This window comes from Dipodomys merriami, unplaced genomic scaffold (genome assembly GCF_024711535.1).
Source record: "Dipodomys merriami isolate MVZ:Mamm:240054 unplaced genomic scaffold, mDipMer1.0.p SCAF_47, whole genome shotgun sequence".
NCBI lineage: Eukaryota > Metazoa > Chordata > Mammalia > Rodentia > Heteromyidae > Dipodomys > Dipodomys merriami.
Window position 1 is genome coordinate 1,191,269 of NW_027206035.1, and position 18,852 is coordinate 1,210,120.

The window sequence follows — 18,852 nt, forward strand, 5'->3', positions numbered from 1 at the left end:
TCTAAAAAACCAAAAGTGGAACAGTGGCTCAAGTGGTAGAACACTACCTTTGGGCACAGAAGGTTAAGAATAATGCCTACTCAGTATCAAGCCTCAAGAATAATGAATGTATGCATGAGCACATGCACATGTGTGTGCGCGTACTCGCACGAGCGTGCACACACACACACACACACACACACACACACACACACACACACACACAAATGAGTATTTCAATGTGAAGTTCTTTAATTTTAACCTTGCTGTACTTTATTTCCCTGTATTAGTTCACAAATTAACAAAATCAGCTAAGCACCTATTTACATACAACTCATGTTTCTCTAAAGTCTACCCTCTCTTTGGAAGTCTGCTTTTATTTGACCCAAAAGTAAATTATTCAGGAAGTCAATTCATCTCTCTCAAGTCTGTTGTATTAGATGATTTTTAGGTTCCTCCTAGGAATATGATTTTGTGTAATCCTGCATCAAGCAGCATATTTCTTTCACGAGAAGGGAAGACCCTGTCAAACAAATAATAATAGGTTTTTCTCCACCTGGCGAGCATCTGTAGTTTTACTAACTTCATAAAATTCATGATCTGTCTGCGTATGCCAAAGACTGCTGTGCAAATAAAAAGATCCTTCTCAGAACTTAGCATTTGTATACTATTCACAGGTATGAGGTGTTTAAATATTACTGAAATTTCTTTGGAATAAATAATATTCATCTTGACTATCTTGAGAAAGAAGAATTGGTTTCTCAGCACTTTAGGTAAGAACATGAGTGAAAGAAACAAAAGGAAAAGTGAAGAACAATAATCCATATATTCAAATCAAACAAAACAACCCAAGAAAACACAAATTAATTCAGTACTCAAGAACCTGCAGAAAATGCAAATAAAAAAAAAACTATGACAAGCTTATGAATATCCTGACTACATGGGAGTGAACTGTTGTAAGGATAGTGCTTAAAACCCAGACTGGACAGAAAGATCTGTACACAATGCCATGCACCTGTTATTTTAAATTCCAGGAAGAATAACATAAAGTGTACTGAGCCCAAAATCAGATACAAGTAGGAAGCCAGATTCTATCTGAAAAATAATCAGGATAATTTAAGTCTGAGGACATGACAAAGTGTTAAGAACAACCATTTTGGGGGCACAAGACACTCAATTCAAACTTTAATATTATGGGTATTAAAGAAAAAACTATGATTTTAAATAATTGGAATAAATGTAAGATTTGAGTATTTGAGTGGAGAAAAATCCATGAGAGAGATAGAATGAACCCACATTGCAATACTTTCTACTTAAGTGATAAGGTTTTGTGGTACTTCAGACAAAACAGTTACCTTGCAAATGGGTATGGATGTGCACTTGGGTGACGGAAATACTCTACTTACACAGGGGTAAATTAAATAGATTTTTTGGGATAGATTGCACTTCTTGAACTAAGAGCCTAGGTGATGTCCCTGAGCTTTTTCTCTCAAGGCTACCACGCTACCACTTTCAGCCACAGTTCCAATTCTGATTTTCTGTCGGTTGTTTGGAGATAAGAGGCTCATGGACTTTCCTGCCCAAGATGGCTTCAAACCACAATCGTCAGATCTCAGCCTCCTGAGTAACCAGGATTCCAGCCATGAGCCATCAATGATTTTAATAATTTAGTAAATTGTGCAGTTCCAGAAGTTATATATTATCTTTATAACCTGTGTAATATATGTGTGTATGTATATATCAATGCATACGGATAGAAATATTTAACATATTTTTGTATCTACAATAGATTTGTGAAATAATCCTTCATTATAAAATAAAATGGTAGCCGGGCGCCGGTGGCTCATGCCTGTAACCCTAGCTACTCAGGAGGCTGAGATCTGAGATCTGAGGATTGCAAGTTAAAGCAGACAGGAAAGGAAAGTCCGAGAGATTCCTTTTTTTTTTTTTTTTTTTTTTTGAGTCCGGTCGTGGGGCCTGAACTCTGGGCCTGGGCGCTGTCCCTCAGCTCTTCAGCTCAAGGCTAGCGCTCTACCACTTGAGCCACAGTGCCACTTCCGGCTTTTTTCTGTTTGCTTATGTGGTGCTGAGGAATCAAAGCCAGGGCCTTGAGAATGCAAGGCAAGCGCTCTACCACTGAGCCACCTTCCCAGCCCAGTCCGAGAGATTCTTATCTCCAATAAACCACTCAAAAACCGGAAGTGGCACTGTGGCCCAAGTGGTGGAGTGCTCGCCTTGAGCTGAAGAGCTGAGGGAGAGCACCTAGGCCCAAGTTCAAGCCCCACAACAGACGAAAAATAAATAAATAAAAATAAAATTAAATGGAAACAAAAGTTAATAAGGAGCAAAACACAGGGAATTGTCACACGTTTCTTGTTGTTCAATATAATATGAATTGTGAGAATCAGTTTGGCAAAATCATCTCTACTTTAACAAAATGGATAATAACTATTAAATCCAATTCATCTATTTGCCCTTATTGTGCATCTTCACACATGAGTGTCAAAATCAAACCACAGTTTCTGCCTTCGCATTTAACTCACTTGTTATAAGTTAGAGGATAGATGAAGTAATCAAATAAAGATTAAAATAATAGTAAGTGAGGCTATGAGTTAGAGCTGAAAATGATTTTAAATATGATAATAGCTAATTAAATTGCATATTTCTTACCTTTACACTATTGTCATGTCCCTCATTCCCACATTAGAAAAGTTCATAGAAAGTTCTCACTAAACGCATTATCCTGCCCATGTAATTGTAACTCCTCTGTACAGTATGTTCACAAATAAAATTAAATTAAATTAAAATAAATAAATAAAATATAAATAACCAAAAAAAGAAAGTTCTCACTAAATAATATGTACAATTATGAAAAACACTATTGAAAAAATATGGGCACCATGTGGTTTTAGCTTATTGTGACCTGTAGGGGGTAGTGTGTTTTTGAGGATTTGCAATACGTTCTAATGGAGATGAAGAGAGGGATGTGCTTATTCTGGAAAACTGCCTAGAAGATTGTTCCCAGAAAGATAGTGATGAATTCTTCCAAAAGGTTACAGTAAAATCACTTTCACAACCATGTTCACTGCTGCACTATTCACTGTAGAAAACTTATGGAAACAGCCCAGATGCCCTTTGGCAGAGGGATGGTTAGAGAAAGTGTGGCACATATACACAATTGTATTGCACCCATCCATTATGAAGACTGTTACATTATTTGCAAAGAAATGGATAGATCTAAAAATATGTTAAGTAAACTAAGTCAGAGACACACACACACAAAGGACCCATGTTCTGTCTTATATTTGGAAGATAGAACTTTATACAAGTTTTCACAACAATATCAACCAAAGCAATCTATTTGCAGAGAATTTAAAAGGTGTATTTTCTTATAAAATTGAATTTTTAATCCAACAAAATGAATACCAGGAAACTATCACTTAAGATATGAGGGGAATTCAAAGGGAAGGATTAAAAAGAGTTATGGAGGAAAAGAGTGAAGGCATAATATTCAATACAGATAGTATGACAGTAGAAAAAATTAAAGTGGGGTGATATTTGGAAGGGTGTGGTGAAGTTATGTAAAGATCCATTGTACTTAAAAACTGATTTGTTGAATGGAAATTCCCTTATACAATTATTTAAGATAATAAAAATATAATTAAAAACAATGGAGACACTTTATCTTAAACTGTGTTCTCTTAAGCCATGAGTCAATATAATAGTTTCCTCCTTAGAAATGTTCTTTGCAGGTATTTTCCTCACAGTAACAGAAAAGTGATCAACACAATGCATATCAATACATTACATTGCACATCATAAAGAGACACACTATAAATTCTATTTCCATCTCTTTTAAAAATAAAATTGTTTGCTCTATAAATTGATCAGAGGCATGGATTTTGTGGCTAGTTAGTTCATTGCACATGTCTCTCTTCCTCTCTCTCTTTCATGGTTCTCATAGATAATATGATTGCTCCATAATTATCCTAAATTATTTTGCTTTTATATTTTTGGTTGCATCATTTCACTTTCTGCTCTGCCATTTCCCAAATCATTTACATAGAAGGTATTATTTCCTATTTTCTCATTCCTAGAATAAGCTGTACATGAAGACACCATTGGTCCTCATTTTCAGTCTGTACCTTTTAATACACAGGAAAATCTTTCTCTGCTTTCTATCAGTTCTCTACTCTCCAGTTAGAATAATTTAGAATAGTAAAAATGGAAAAAGAGAAAATAAATCATTGTGAAAAAACTAACTTTTAATTATATGAATTGAATGTGTTGTTACACTTGTATTTTTGTAATCAACTTTTTAATAACTGTTTTTCATTTCTTGCATCTGAAGGATGAAAAATATGGAATAGTTTGCATATTTTCATATCATCCCGGTCCAAGTGGCATGTTAATCTCTATATTGTTGTAATTTATGTATACGTGCTGCCGAAGCATGTAGTATCCTGTAAATTTAAGTAGTTAATGATGTAATCTTTATACAGGCATATATCCTTGGTTGCCTATTTGTAACAAGGAAACCTTATTGTTACTAACAATGCTATTTATCTTATTTCTCTGAAATTCTGTGTATAGTGGAAAAAACATATTGTTCGGTAGATTGCTCACACTTGCAATTATTTGCCAATGACTATTTTAAGTCTTTTTCATTTTAAATTTCATCATATTTTGTAGCCTTTATAGCTTGGTTCAAAGATATGGCTTTTCAAGTACTTATTTATCAACTGAGTTAACTTTGTGGAGCTAATGGATTCAAAATAAGCCTTGCTGAAGAGCTACTTCTAAACTTTTGCAGCTTAAAATTTTCCAAATGAGGTCTTTCTGGCACAAATGTCTACTGACCCTTTACCCTTCTTCCATGTAGTAACAGACCAACCAGAATATCTTACCCTGACAGCAAAGATTATCTTACTGGAAAAAAAACTAATCTTAGTTACAAGGGATCAGAGAGAAATAAACAGTTCTGACTAGAAAGTATTTTATCAAAATATAATTGTTTATTATACCTACCATTTCAAAAGTAGCTAAAGCCAAGAAGGTGAAAAAAAATTGTTCTTATGCATGATTACCTAATGTCCTGACTTGTCTACCATCCAACCAGGCAGGAACTTACACTACTGAATTTCTATCGCCAAATATTTCCATAGCTCCAGGAGAAGTCCATATTTTTCCTTGATATTAGGCCTTAAATTGGTAATGTTTTAATCACAGTGTTTCCTCTTGCCTCTAGGCTGTAAATCTACAAATGGTAAAGCTTTAGGTCTAACTCTACCAAACTCTGAGGTAGAGATAATGGAATAATACTGTAAAACAGAGTTGCCTTTGATACCCTAACCACAACAGAACAATGAAAAACATTTCCTTAGATTACATACAGTTATATATTTTATATTTATATGTGCTAATTTTATGTTTCACACAATGAAACTTGCTAGAATTAATCGATAATTTGACAAATAATTTGATATTTATTACAATAAATAGATAGGAATATAAATAATTAGGTTTAGAATATTTATTAGAATATAAGAAGTATCAATGCAATGTCTTCGATATAAACTTGTGATACCTTCTAAGTGTTCTTAGTCTCCTGAATTCACATGGTAAAAAAAAATGTTGTTTTCCTTTAATCTGTAAGGGATTTTACTCTGCTGCTCTGTATATTGTTTTAACTCGCTGGACTCAGAATGGTTTTCCCCATATTTCTGATCATACCCAAATTTTGCTGATATGATGTCCAAAAGGTATTATTCTTCTACAGGATCCACGCGTCCTAGGATCCTAGGTCCTAGTTATCTGTATCATCAGATAAGAAGGGCAAGTATTCACACCTAGGCCCATGCCACATGCCAACAGAAAGTAATTGAAGACTCATCTCAACTCCTCATTTCCTATAATAATTCAGGGCCCCAATTACACAGGATTTAGCAGTAAGCAATTGTGAAATGCAAGGCAACTTAAAATGAAAGATGAGATCACAAAATCTGAGAGAAACTACTGTAATTCACACTTTCAATTTACAGATGACCAGCCCATATTAGTGAACAAGATCACAAATGTCACAAGAATATTTTTAATACCCCTCTCCTAATGATTAATGAAAGATTTCAGTCCAGTATAAATAGGCCAAAAAATAGTTCCTGGAAGGATAGATCCATAATTTTTCTACCAAGGATAGGAAAACTTGACTTAGAAGTCAAATATAATTCAGAAAAACATGCATGCCAGCAAGTGCTTTACCACTGAGTCACCTTCCCAGCCCCTCAAATAAACTTTTTAAAGGCACATTCGCCAAAATGACATTTGACGATTAGATACTTAGTAACATTACAAGTTTTTCAAGTGGAAGGAACAAGTTACAATAGAGTTGATTTATTATCCTGCACTAATACCAAACAGGTTCAACCATTCCTTAAATTATAGAAATAGTAGCCCCGACCATTTGTGTTGTTCAGTAGATGCCTTCCAGAAATGTGTTACCTAGATCAGCCTCCCATATTTCAAGCCTAAACATTAGCTAATAAAGTAAATTTCATCAAATAATAAAGTACATTTTAAAAGATCACGAATAGTTGCCTTATCATGTTGTTTGATGTTTTCCTTAAGAAATTTGACTTTAAGTCTTGAATATGGGTACTCATGAGAGATGTGACAAACATAAAATCTGTCTTCTATTTCTATCATATTCCTCCACAGTAATAAATTTTAGTTTTCTTCTTTTCCCAAAAGTTATACGTAGTAGAGAATATTATCCCATGTAAAGTAAAATAATCACAAACCATTGTACAAAGCCATTTATAAAAACTGGTAGTTAGGAAAACATTCTAAGCCGTTTTTAAACTTTCTTGTTGAATAAAGATTAATCTTCCAAATGGATGAGAATAAAATCATGTCTAGGTGCTTCACGTCTCCAGTCTTGCAAATTGTTATTGCAGATGGATTAATTATGGAAATATAAGCTGATATCAGTTCAAGTATATGCAGGATTGAAATGCCATAGAATGTATATAAACCTGTCAAAGTATGAACAGACAATTTAACAGAATGACTATCAAGAAGTTGAAACCAGAGAAGAATATTAGTAAAAATAGAATGAATGAAAAATGAAAAAGTGGCAAGCACAACTAGAATACTCAATGTACACATGTGATAAAGGAAGTGGTAAATCTGAAATAAATCTTGGAGAAGGAGTTGGTTGAGAATGATAGAAGGAGTGACTCTGATCCAGGAGCATTGGACAATTACATGGACATATTTAATTGTAACACAATTGCACAACCTTTTGAAATTTAGTTAAAAGCACAACAAAAATCAAACACATAAAAATCACAACCAAACAGCAAATTCTACAGAGTATGAATATGACCTCTCAAAATATTAAATAGTTAATCAAGGGCAGTATGGGAAAAGCAAACCAACTGTTCAAAGAGGGCAGTTTGGGGTAGGGGAGAATTTTGAACAGATTTAAATAGATTGTCTAAGGTTATAAATCACCTACATCTGCAGCAAATATTTTCTAATGGGAGATCTCTTTGTCTGAACTGGATATTCCAGTCCTGAGATACATTTGATAGCTGGTGAATATAGAATGGAAGAAACAAGATCAAAACCCATTACTCTGTTGGAGAGAAAACAGTCCTCTATGTTTTCTCTCATCTCTCTTTACTACTCTTTTTCATACTTTTCAGTCAAGTGATTTTGAATTATATCTTTCCTTCTTTGTTCTGGCAAAATAATCGGTCAAAGTAATTCACTAAAGATTATTTGCCATTTTTTCTATTATGCTGTTTATTTGTCCAAGCGAGTCCATTAAACTTCCCTCTTGCATTTGGTTGCCACGAAAACCCAACATCTATGATAATGAGGACAAACTCTCAGGTAAAACCTTTTCTCCAAAAAAACAGTCCAAGAAGCTGTGATCACAAATATTTAGCTATACTGTTTTTTCTTTTACCTTGAAAGTATTCTTATGTCTAAAGTGCCCACAAAAATAAGTACTCCACCACTTTTTGGTTCAATTACTTCTAACCTCAAAGATATAATTTGCTAACAAGATGCTTAGAGGAAACCGAAGAATACTCCACTTTTATCTTCTCACTTAAGACTCTCGTTAGATACCATATCAGGAACAGTGAAGTTATTCTTTTCAAAATTACTTCAATAGATTATTTTTCTCTTGGCCTTGCATTTGCTTAACAAGATGTATAGAGAAGAATAGAGTTAAATCACCGATACCTTGGATGACAGTGTCTGTTACAAAGGACAAGACTTCGATGACCTATTTCTATGTCCTCCTCTTAGCTCTTACCTGATTTCCAATTAATCACAGCTTCTTGGGTTAAAGTCTAGTGAAGTGGAATGACTATAAGACCTCCCCCACTGCTACGTCTTCATGGTTTCTCTTTTAAAACTATTTTATTTGGATGTGGAACTTATTTTTATGTCTTCATTCGATCTAGTGTGCATTGAAGTGAGACAAATATGCTCTGTAAAACCACTTTATGTAGGTAAAATATTAAGACAATCTATTTTAAAAAGTTTTGGCCTCCCTCCATTGCTGAAGCTAATACGCTTATCTAGGGCTTCGAAGAATACTGTTTTCTTACTTTTTCCATTTGCTCTTCTTTTCTGATCCCAAAACTTTTTGGCTTATGTAATAAGAGAAGTCTTCACAGTCTCATGTTAATAATGATATTATATTTTTGAGCCACTTAGAAATGTGAAATCATTCGTTTGAAGTATCCAATCAGATTTTTTTTCTGTGTTTCAGTGCTTTATATGCAAAGACATTGTGGAAAGTATTATAAACAGAAAAGTGTAAACCCAATATCTTCTTTCATTGTGGAGGGCACTTTCCCCTAAATAGTTTGAACACAATTATCTTTTTCAGAGAATTACTGTTTAGTAAGTAAAGGTCAAATCACAATTTTGATGTCTTTTTTTTTTTTTTTTTTGTCGGTCGTGGGGCTTGAACTCTGGGCCTGGGCGCTGTCCCTCAGCTCTTCAGCTCAAGGCGAGCTCTCTACCACTTGAGCTACAGCGCCACTTCCGGTTTTCTGGTGGTTTATTGGAGATAGGAGTCTCACGGTCTCTCCTGCCCGGGCTGGCTTTGAACCGCGATCCTCAGATCTCAGCCTCCTGTGTAGCTAGGATTACAGGCGTGAGCCACCAGCGCCCGGCTTTGATGTCTTTTTTTAAAGAACTTTGAATTTAAATTCCACTACAACCTTGTTTCACACAGTAAGAGTATATTTTTTGGGTAAGGAAAATTCTCAAGGTAACCTACAGGAATTACAGCAAGGTTTGTGAGGTTTGTCTGTTTAGTGTGAAAAAGAGCCATCTTCACCCACATCACTCCCTCTCAGCTAAGTCTCCATGGATTTCTTTGCATGAAAGGCTATTCTCCCAGGCAATTTTATTTTTTTAATAGGCTAAATTGTTAAAAAGTTTGAACAATTAAAATTTACCTGTCATAACTTTAAAACTCTTTTGAAATTCCTTTAACAGAATCGCGAATTCACCAATCCTAATTCCATCTTTACCATATTAAACAGTTAAAATGTTGTTTTCATGATATCATGTCCATGCAACTATTATTTTCCAGGGACTTTGTTATGTTATATATATGACCATATATGCTGATGCTAAGCAAAATAAAATCCAAGATATGGAAACAGAGATTTTTATTTGCGGTTGTTGTTTTTAATGTATTATGTGACTTCTATTTTCTTTTGACATTTTTCCCTATGGTTTATTCCCTGCTGTATTTGATTTGGATACCCTGTGTACTGGTATACATTTACCTTAATTACGGAAAGGAATAGGAACAACAAAATGTTGAGAAATACGACAAAGGGCAAACCAATGCAATAGCAATGCTCTCAAGACAATATGATGAAAATGTACATTACAACTTGTGAGGGGTATTGTGGTGACGGAAAACTGAGAAAAATGAGAAAGGGGATAACAAGTTTGAAACGTTATGTATTCACTACCTTACAATTACTGTAACTCCACTGTACATAACTTTGACAAGAAAATTAAATTAAATAAATAAGCGACATGAAATAAAATTTCACTGTATTGGTATAGTAAATATTATTATTTTTAGTAACTTTTAAAAATCAATACTATTTGGCATTAAATTTGAATTAATTACACCTTTTTAATCAGAGGGCCATCAACTTGAATGTTATCCAACTAGACAATATTTTCACAATATACTTGCCAATATTTTGAAAAAAGAATGAATTTAAACTTTCTCATACAAAAACAGTAAACAGTTTCATTCAATGGAAACCCATAACTTTTAAAAGTAAATAAGTTGTTAAGAGGACAGAATATATGTGTTTTTCAAAATTCCTATGACTAATATCTACTCATTTTCAAATTCTGAACATTCCTACCTGAGAGATTCAAAAGAATACCTGTTTGCATGTTATGTAATTCTGCAATAGATTCATATTCCAATGGGTTGGTACAGATTGAGGAATAAACAGAAAAATAGCCACATTCTGGTAAAGGATAAAACTATGAAGCATCTGTAATAATTAATTTTTCAAGAGTAAGCAATTGTTTATCAGGGTAAGCTATTATTTATGTGACCATCAATCCGAAGACTTATGCCATAAAGTCATCATATCCCAACAGTTTCCAAGGTGTAGGGTGCACCTCAAAGGTTCCCTTAATTTACAACACTAATAGCTTATCTTTATTGTGAAAAATACTACACCTCTGCTAATGTGATGCCCTCCATGTTCTGGAAAGAACACCACAATAAACTGGGTTGCATCATTTTCCCACCCCTAGTATTCTTGAGATCAGACCATTTGCAAATATTATTTATATTTATACTTTTTTAATTACCATAGATATTCAGGATGCTAAGAGCGCAATGTTACAGTTCAAAGCAAACCCAGGCAGGAAGGTTCCTTAGATGCTTATCTCCAATAAACTTCTCAGCAAAAGCCAGACACAAGTGGCACTGAGATTGAAATGGTAGGGCACAAGCCTTGAGCATGAACAGGCTCAGAGACAGTGTCCAGGACCAGAGTTCAAGCACTAGGACAAACCAATAAAACAAAAAAATGAAAACAAACCCCCAATCTAGCATTTTTCTCATTGTATACAGAGGCACATAATTAAGGGAATTGCTTCCTGTGTTACATAGGTAGAAGAAAAAGATGTCACACAATTATTCTCCTCATACTATGTTATACCAAAGCTTCAAAAAATTGCTTTTGATAAATTTATAAATTAATATCATGCATTTCTTGGCAACTCTGTCTACATTATTCACAATATCATTTTATACATGAATTGTTGGAATTATCTATTAACTAATTTCTAATTATATCTCTCTTGAAAGAATATTCTAGGCAAGTAGACTGCAAGAATCATTTGTGAATTTGTCAATTAAACCCTCTATTTAAAAATAATTTTGGGGCTGGGAAGGTGGCTCAGTGGTAGACTGCTTGCCTTACAGGCATGAGGCCCTGGGTTCGATTCCTCCACACCACATAAGCGAAAAAACTCGGAAGTGGTGCTGTGGCTCAAGTGGTAGAGTACTAGCTTTGAGCTGAAGAGCTGAGGGACAGTGTGCAGCCCCAGAGTTCAGGCCACACAACTGACAAAAAAAGAAAATAATTTTGAAATATCTAATAGAATATGAAATTACAAACAAAACCAAAATATTTATTTTAAATCTCAATTCTAATTTAGCAACATTTACAAAGTCCTACATTAGATAAACTTTGCTATTTCTCCAGGCTTAAGCCTTTGTAATCCTTTATCATTTCTTTGGAATCCAACAGAATGATGATTACTTACTTTCTCAAATTTTGGAAGGTAATCATGAGTCATTTTGCATCTAGGAATGTTCTGTAATGGAGAGAGAATTTAAAACACAAGTGAGGATTATATATGAGTTGCATTTCAATAGGAAACTTGACTTCGCAAAAAATGACAAAATTAGCCCAGCATTCCAACTGTGTATTCCTTTCTTGTTTGGTTTGTTTTATTAAGACAAAATTATACTACCTGGTCCAGGGAAGGTATCACTATGTAATTCCACTCTCCAATCTTCTGTTTTAGTCTGAGTGCTAGAAATCTAGGCTTATATCACATTGCCCTGCCATAGTTTCTTGTTTTATTTAATCTAAATACAGATTACCAATTCTGAATTTCTCCAGTGATATTACCCACTACACTGCTCAGACTGTTCCTGTACTATTTTCAAATATTTTCTAACATTTGACACAGGATATGAACATTTTCAGATGCACCTGCGGGGTCTCTGATTCATTCCTCAATGGATCCGATACCTTTAATAATGATTACTTGACTCTCTTACTATCTCTGGTCCCTACCTATGTAATATTCTCAAACACTTTTGAAAAAAGTAACTTGAGGACTTTCTAATATTAAAAATTATCACATAATTCTAGTCTTACTCAGGACATATTTTCTATTGTTTTGTAATTTTCTACATATTATGAGAGTCATTTCATTTGTGCATTTGTGTGTGCACATATAAGTGCCTCTGTGTGTATGTGTATGTTTGTATATATGTACACAAAAGCCTCAAGCTCTTATTCATAAATCTTGCTCATGACTGGTATTCCATCACCTGAGCCATTCTTCCAATACAGCTTTTGGCTCCTCAATTATAGGTACTGTTGCAAAGACTGTTCTAGCCTAGCTGGTTGCAAACTGAACTTCCCAGACTCCATTACATTCTTAGGTTTTATTTCTCCAGAAGTATCAACTTTTAAGCTATAAACATTTTTGTGAGTGTAAAGTCTATGCTGTAGCCGAGGTTTTTAACTCAAGAATTCAAATAAAGATAGATTAATATACCCATTACATATCCTGAGTGTACACTGTTAGAAATGTGATCGTAAGCTGAGTGGTGGTGAGATCTGAGGATTGGGGTTCAAAGCCACCCCGGGTAAGAAAGTACCGGAGACACTTTTCTGCAATTAACTACAAGAAAACTGGAAGTTGCACTGTGGATCAAGTGGTAGAGCATTAGCCTTGAGCTGAATAGCAGAGGAACAGTGCCCAGGCCCAGAGTTCAAGTGCCAAGACCACCACCAACAACAATAAATATATAAGGAAAGAAAAAGAAATATCATCTTAGCCAGCAGTTCATTGCTAGTATAAGCCCTGTTCTCTCAAGATGGATTTTTTTTCCATTTAAGTCCATGCTTTTATATCTGACTTGCATTGGAACCAGAATTATACTTCCATTCTACTTTCTACAGAGTTGTGTGATTAACAAGTGTGATTTAGAAAGGGAGTGGCTTCATACTTCGTGTTCCACCTAGGAGTAATGCTTTCTCTACATCACTCCCATAAATCTACATACTGGACTTGGCTTTATTGTTTCAATGTTGTCTTATTTGTAGAGTCTTCTATAGTGTATTGAACCCATATTCTTTAACACAGAACTTCTCTTTCTCCTATTATTGCTATAGTTTCCCTTACTGTTAATGCATATACACAGGAAATAATGTGCTGTACATACACTCACAAAAGGAATGATCTGAGAACCTTCTTCCCATTTACAATTCACTTTAATTTACAGAGACCTTAAAAAGTTTGAACTCAATATACTCATGGATAATATATTTATAAGCAATATAATTTTCATATTTTCTCTTTACTAAGTTTTGTCTGAAACACGTGTTACCTCATGTCCAAAGGTGTCCTTGTGTTATTTCAGTGAAGCCAGTAAACATTTATTATACCTCAAGCAGCACCATCAATTGTTACTGGAAGTAATGGTAACTGGATGTGGAAACTAATCCCAGGAGAGGAATGGAACATAGAGGAATGACAAAGTTCAAGTTAACTTGTGCTTTCCTTTTTACTGTACAAGAAAAGAATCCCAAGGCTTGAAGGAAACTCTGTTCTTGACTTTTTCGAATATGTTCTTTACTCATATAAAACTTTTCTGTAAAGTTCTAGTTGAGAGTATTACAAAAATAATGTGCCATTTGAAAGCTATCATAGAACAAAAGGAAATAACGTTGTTTAAAAAGTGTTCTACTGCAAAGAAACAAAGACATGGAGGTTTAAAATGCCTTATGGATGGATATTTCACCCCTGAGAGGAATCTCTATTTGCAGGAGTCAGTTATCAATTTCTTTAGTCTGGTCCTGAGTTCTCCAGAGCAATAAGGATTCCAGAAAAGCAGGATCCAGTGAGTATGATCACCAAAAGGAGCCTCTTATCAAATGAGTACTCCTTTAAGGAGGGTCCCAAAGAAATATCTGGGTTTTTTTGTTTGCTTGTTTGGTTCATTTGTGCTGGTTCTGGGGCTTGTACCCAGAAGCTGGACCCTGTCCCTGAACAATTTTCTTTCCTGCCCACCTGCCCCCAAAGCTAGTACTCAACTGCTTGAGCCAAAACTCTACTTGTGCTTTTTTGGTGTTTAATTAAAAATGAATTTGAGAGACTATCCTGCCTGGGTTAGCTTTGCACTAAGATAGTAAGAAAGCTAAGTGACATCAAGTGAATAGACTTCTCTTTTGAAATAACTAATATTTGATGAATTTTTTTGTAAAGCTAATATTTGACTATTTTTAAAAGTAGAGAATATGTCCAGCAAAGAAGCCATAAAGTAAGTAATTCAGCAAAAGTAGGTGCATTGAATCATTTTGGAATTTATTTTTCTGCTTGGGAAAATTATTAATTTTGTCGTTCCTTTGGGGGAAACAAAGTCATCTTTCACTTTATTTGTTGGTCATGGGGCTTGAACTCTGATCCTGGGCGCTGTCCATCAGCTCTTCAGGTCAAGTTGAGTGCTCTACTACTTTTGCTACAGAACCACTTCCGGGTTTCCTGTGCTTAATTGAAGATAAGGGTCTCATGGGCTTTCCTGACCAGGCTGTCTTTCAACCACAATCCTCTGGTCTCAACATTCTGAGTAGCTAGTATTACAGGCGTGAACCACCAGCACCTGGCTCATATTTGCATTTATGTGCACTGAATGACACTATGTAGACAAACAATGGAAATTTGAACCAAATGATGCCATTGCAGCTTTTCAGAAAATTTGAGGTAGCAATAATATGTCCTCCTTTTCCATTCTGTTACATTAATGACTCATTAGCTATGGGATCCCTCCATTAACATCCTCTACCATCTGTATTGGTGTATTTAGTATCAGGAAATGTTCATAGAGAAATATAGAAAGATTTTTAGAAAGCAAAGGATATCGAGTATGAAAGAACAGCATAGAAAGAGATACATTTATCACACAGAGATTAATAACTAGCCTAAGAGATTTAGAATGCTAAAGGCAATGAGGAATAAGCCTAGTTGAAAACTAGTTCTTCAATAACCAAAATTGTTTTCAAGAACAATTTCTGATATACCTTAGTTACTATCATTTATTCCTTCCATCTGGAGTTATTTTTTCTCTTGTGTCACAACTGTTAATTAGCCTCTGCCTTTTTTTGCAGTCACTGACCAAAAAGGTTTCCAAATGTCACTTAGATTACACTTCTCTTTGTGATTAGCAGTGACCACACAAAATCCTGGAATCTTTGAATTTCCAGAATTAATCTTCACCTGAAATCTAAGCACATTACTGGCATTAATTGCTGTGACCTAATGACCAAACCTTTTTTTTTCAAAACATTATTATAAGTAAAATTCATGAATTAGGGACTACTGTCAGGTTTCAGTTTGGAAGGAGCAATTATATATTCAAAGTAGGGATTCTTTATTTTGCATTTACTAGTTTTTTCTTTTATATTGTGAAAATACTGTAGAGAAGGGTTACAATTACAGGGGCAAGATGAGTACATTTCTTATCAAGCATTGTATCCTCCTCCTTTGGTTCCCCTTCTGACCCCCTCCCATCCTCCACCTGCCCCCAGACCCAATCCTCCTTCCCATCCCCCCCACCAAAGTTGTAAAGTTTGTTTTTGACATAACGACTTGCATATCTCATTGTTGCAATGGGTCCACCTGTATCCCTATTTAAATGACGTGTTTTTTCCCTTCCCCTCCACAAATTATATCATTATCAAGTACAGTGAAAGCAAGGGTTATACTCTGGGTGAGGGAAATACAAAACAACCAAGAAATAATTTTGTAAATGTGTTAGAAAAAATCACATGAAAGAAAAAAACATTTAAATACATATCTTAGGGTTCATTTCCCTAACAGCAACTTATCTGATCATTTCTGCTTGGCTCAGACATACACTAGTTATTGCAAATAAGGGAAACCCAGGACTTTCTTTTTTCCTTCCTTCCTTCCTTCCTTCTTTCCTTCCTTCCTTCCTTCCTTCCTTCCTTTCTTTCTTTCTTTCTTTCTTTCTTTCTTTCTTTCTTTCTTTCTTTCTTTCTTTCTTTCTTTCTTTCTTTCATTCTTTCTTTCTCTATTTTCCTTTCTTTCTGTCTTTCTGTCTTTCTTTTTTTGCTCAAGGCTAGCCTTCTACCACTTGAGGCACAGCACCACTTCCAATTTTTTTTGTTTATGTGGTAATGGGGAATTGAACCCAGGGTTTCATGCATGTTAGGCAATCAATGTACCATGAAGCCACATTCACAAAGCCCTAAATGACTTTCTTAAGATGGCATTACATTTTCATTCCATAACTATATCATAATTTTGGCCAGGTGCTAGAAAATGATGTAAAAAACAATACAATACAATAAGTCCAGGAAGGTTGGATGGAAAATGAATAACCATCATGGTCTAGCCAGGGCACAGAGGGGCTTACGTCATGGAGCTGTTTCAACAGTCTGAGCTAGACAGCTCCTGACCCACAGCTCACTTCCTGAATGAGAGGGCTACCTTGGGTTCCAGACACATAGGGACACTGGGCCACCTCATCCAGAAAACATTCAACCAGTTACTATGTGAGAGACGAAGAAAGAAAATCAGAATTATGCTTAAGTTGGGTGCCAGTGGTTCAGAACTCTAATCCTAGCTACACAGGAGGCTGAGATATGATGATCATGGTTCATAGCCAGTCCGGGCAGAAACGTCTGTGGGACTCTAATCTTCAAACAACCACCAGAAAACCGGAAGTGCGCTCAAGTGGTAGAGCACTAGCCTTGATCTGAAGAGCTTGGGAACGGCGCCCAGGCCTAGAGTTCAAGACCCACAACTGACAAGAAGTGATTCCCACCACATCAAGTGGACTGAATAGCACCCATTGTCCCAAGGAGCATGGTAGAGAAGTCAGGCTGAGCTTCCTGTGACCTTGAGGTCATAAGTAGGTCACCCAGCTTCTCCGTGCATCTGTTTCCTCAGCTGCAAAACTCAACAGAGTGAAGGATCCCCTTCCTCATGGGGATAGGGTAATGATGAGAGCCATGTTTTGTTTCATAATCCCACACCTGTTGCACAATTAATAACAGACCCCACCTGAGCTTTTTCCGGGTATCTTCCTGTCATATGCTCACAGAATTGCCGAGAACCTTATCTGAAGGATGCTCCCTCTGTGCCTAGCCATGCTCCACAGAACCCTCTGTATAAATCCCTTGTTTCCTCACAACTGTCCTCTGAGGAGACTGAAGTCTGATGGTTTCGGCACTATCCAGAACTTCATCTGTGGTCAAGAATCTGCTGGCATGGACTAAAAGTTTGGGATAATCTATCTAAACCAATAACTGAGCATGGCGCTACATGTCTACCATCCCAACTACAGAGGACCATGCTTGGTGGAGCATACCTGTCACAGATAGGAGGACCCTGATCCAGCACAGCCTGAGTCTCTATTGAGTCTCTTTCTCAGAAATGCCCAAGACAGAAAGGTGGCTCCTCAGAGCCAGGGAGAGGAAACAAGCAGGGGGTCAGGGGGACCCCAGTGGAGTGTCTGACCAGCGGCAGGGGTAGTGTTGGGGCAGCCACTCACCTGTGCTGCTCAGAGAAGCTGTTGGCAGCTGTGCCAGGTGGGAAGAGCAGTGATGGAGGTGGCATTGTGGATACATGGGCCCAGAGCAGAAGACCAGGGGCAGGGACCTGGTTGGGGCCTTATGACTGCTGGCAGTGCTCCATTGCCTGAGGTTTGAAACCCAGCACCGCAAGAAGTGGGGAGGGAGGTGGGGTGCTGGTGGGAGCATCAATTTCCTACTATACTCCAAACTCTCCTCAAGTCTCTTGCTGATCACTCAACCACCTCTACCTTCCTCAACTTCTGGTAGTGTTGTAAACAAACAGAGGGAATCCTGGTGCTCCCCTGCATCATGGAATGTGGGCGTGGTCACCATTCTTGTATCTCATTGGTCAGAAAGGAACATGAAAGAATGGGGGTGTGGCTGTAATCCTGTGATGCAAGCAGTATGGGCAGAGCAAGATGACAGCGGCTCGCCTAGCCTTTTTTCCCAGGGAACTCTGTCCAATGCAGTTGGGGACAAAAGACTAACCTGCTTTAGCTGGATGGCTGCACAGATTGTTGTGTATGTCTGTTTGTTGCCAATCCTGGTCCTTAAACTCAAGATCTGGACACAGTCTGTGAGCTGCTTTTGCTCAAGGCTGGCCCTCCACACTTGATATGTTGGCACTGAAGTTGGAAAGGAGTCTCAAGAACTTTCTTGGCTTGGGTGACTTTGACCATGATCCTCCTTTCACAGCCTTGTAAGTATTAAGGAGGACTGCTGAGATCCACTGGTGCCTGCCTAATCATTGGTCTTGCTGATGTTCTTGGACAGACTGGTGAGTACCCTATTCTCGCAGTGAAATTGTGGGAGCTGGGGCCCACAGTTCGAATCGTGATCCTGCCACCTCCAAATGGCAGGAGATCCTAAGAAACTTGTTCCTATCTATATGATACCCAATGGAATATTATGTATGTCATGATTGAATGGGCAGCCCTTGAATGATTCTATG

At 36.5% G+C, this 18,852-nt stretch overlaps 1 long non-coding RNA gene across 1 annotated transcript; it reads right to left on the minus strand.

Moving 5' to 3' along the window:
* Positions 1-6,831: 6,831 nt before the first annotated feature.
* On the minus strand, positions 6,832-18,147 carry LOC138808701 (uncharacterized). The gene is made up of 3 exons (XR_011366580.1): positions 17,879-18,147; positions 11,827-11,877; positions 6,832-7,010 (listed from the first exon to the last, which is right to left on the minus strand). It is a non-coding gene; the product is annotated as an uncharacterized lncRNA (long non-coding RNA).
* Positions 18,148-18,852: the final 705 nt, after the last annotated feature.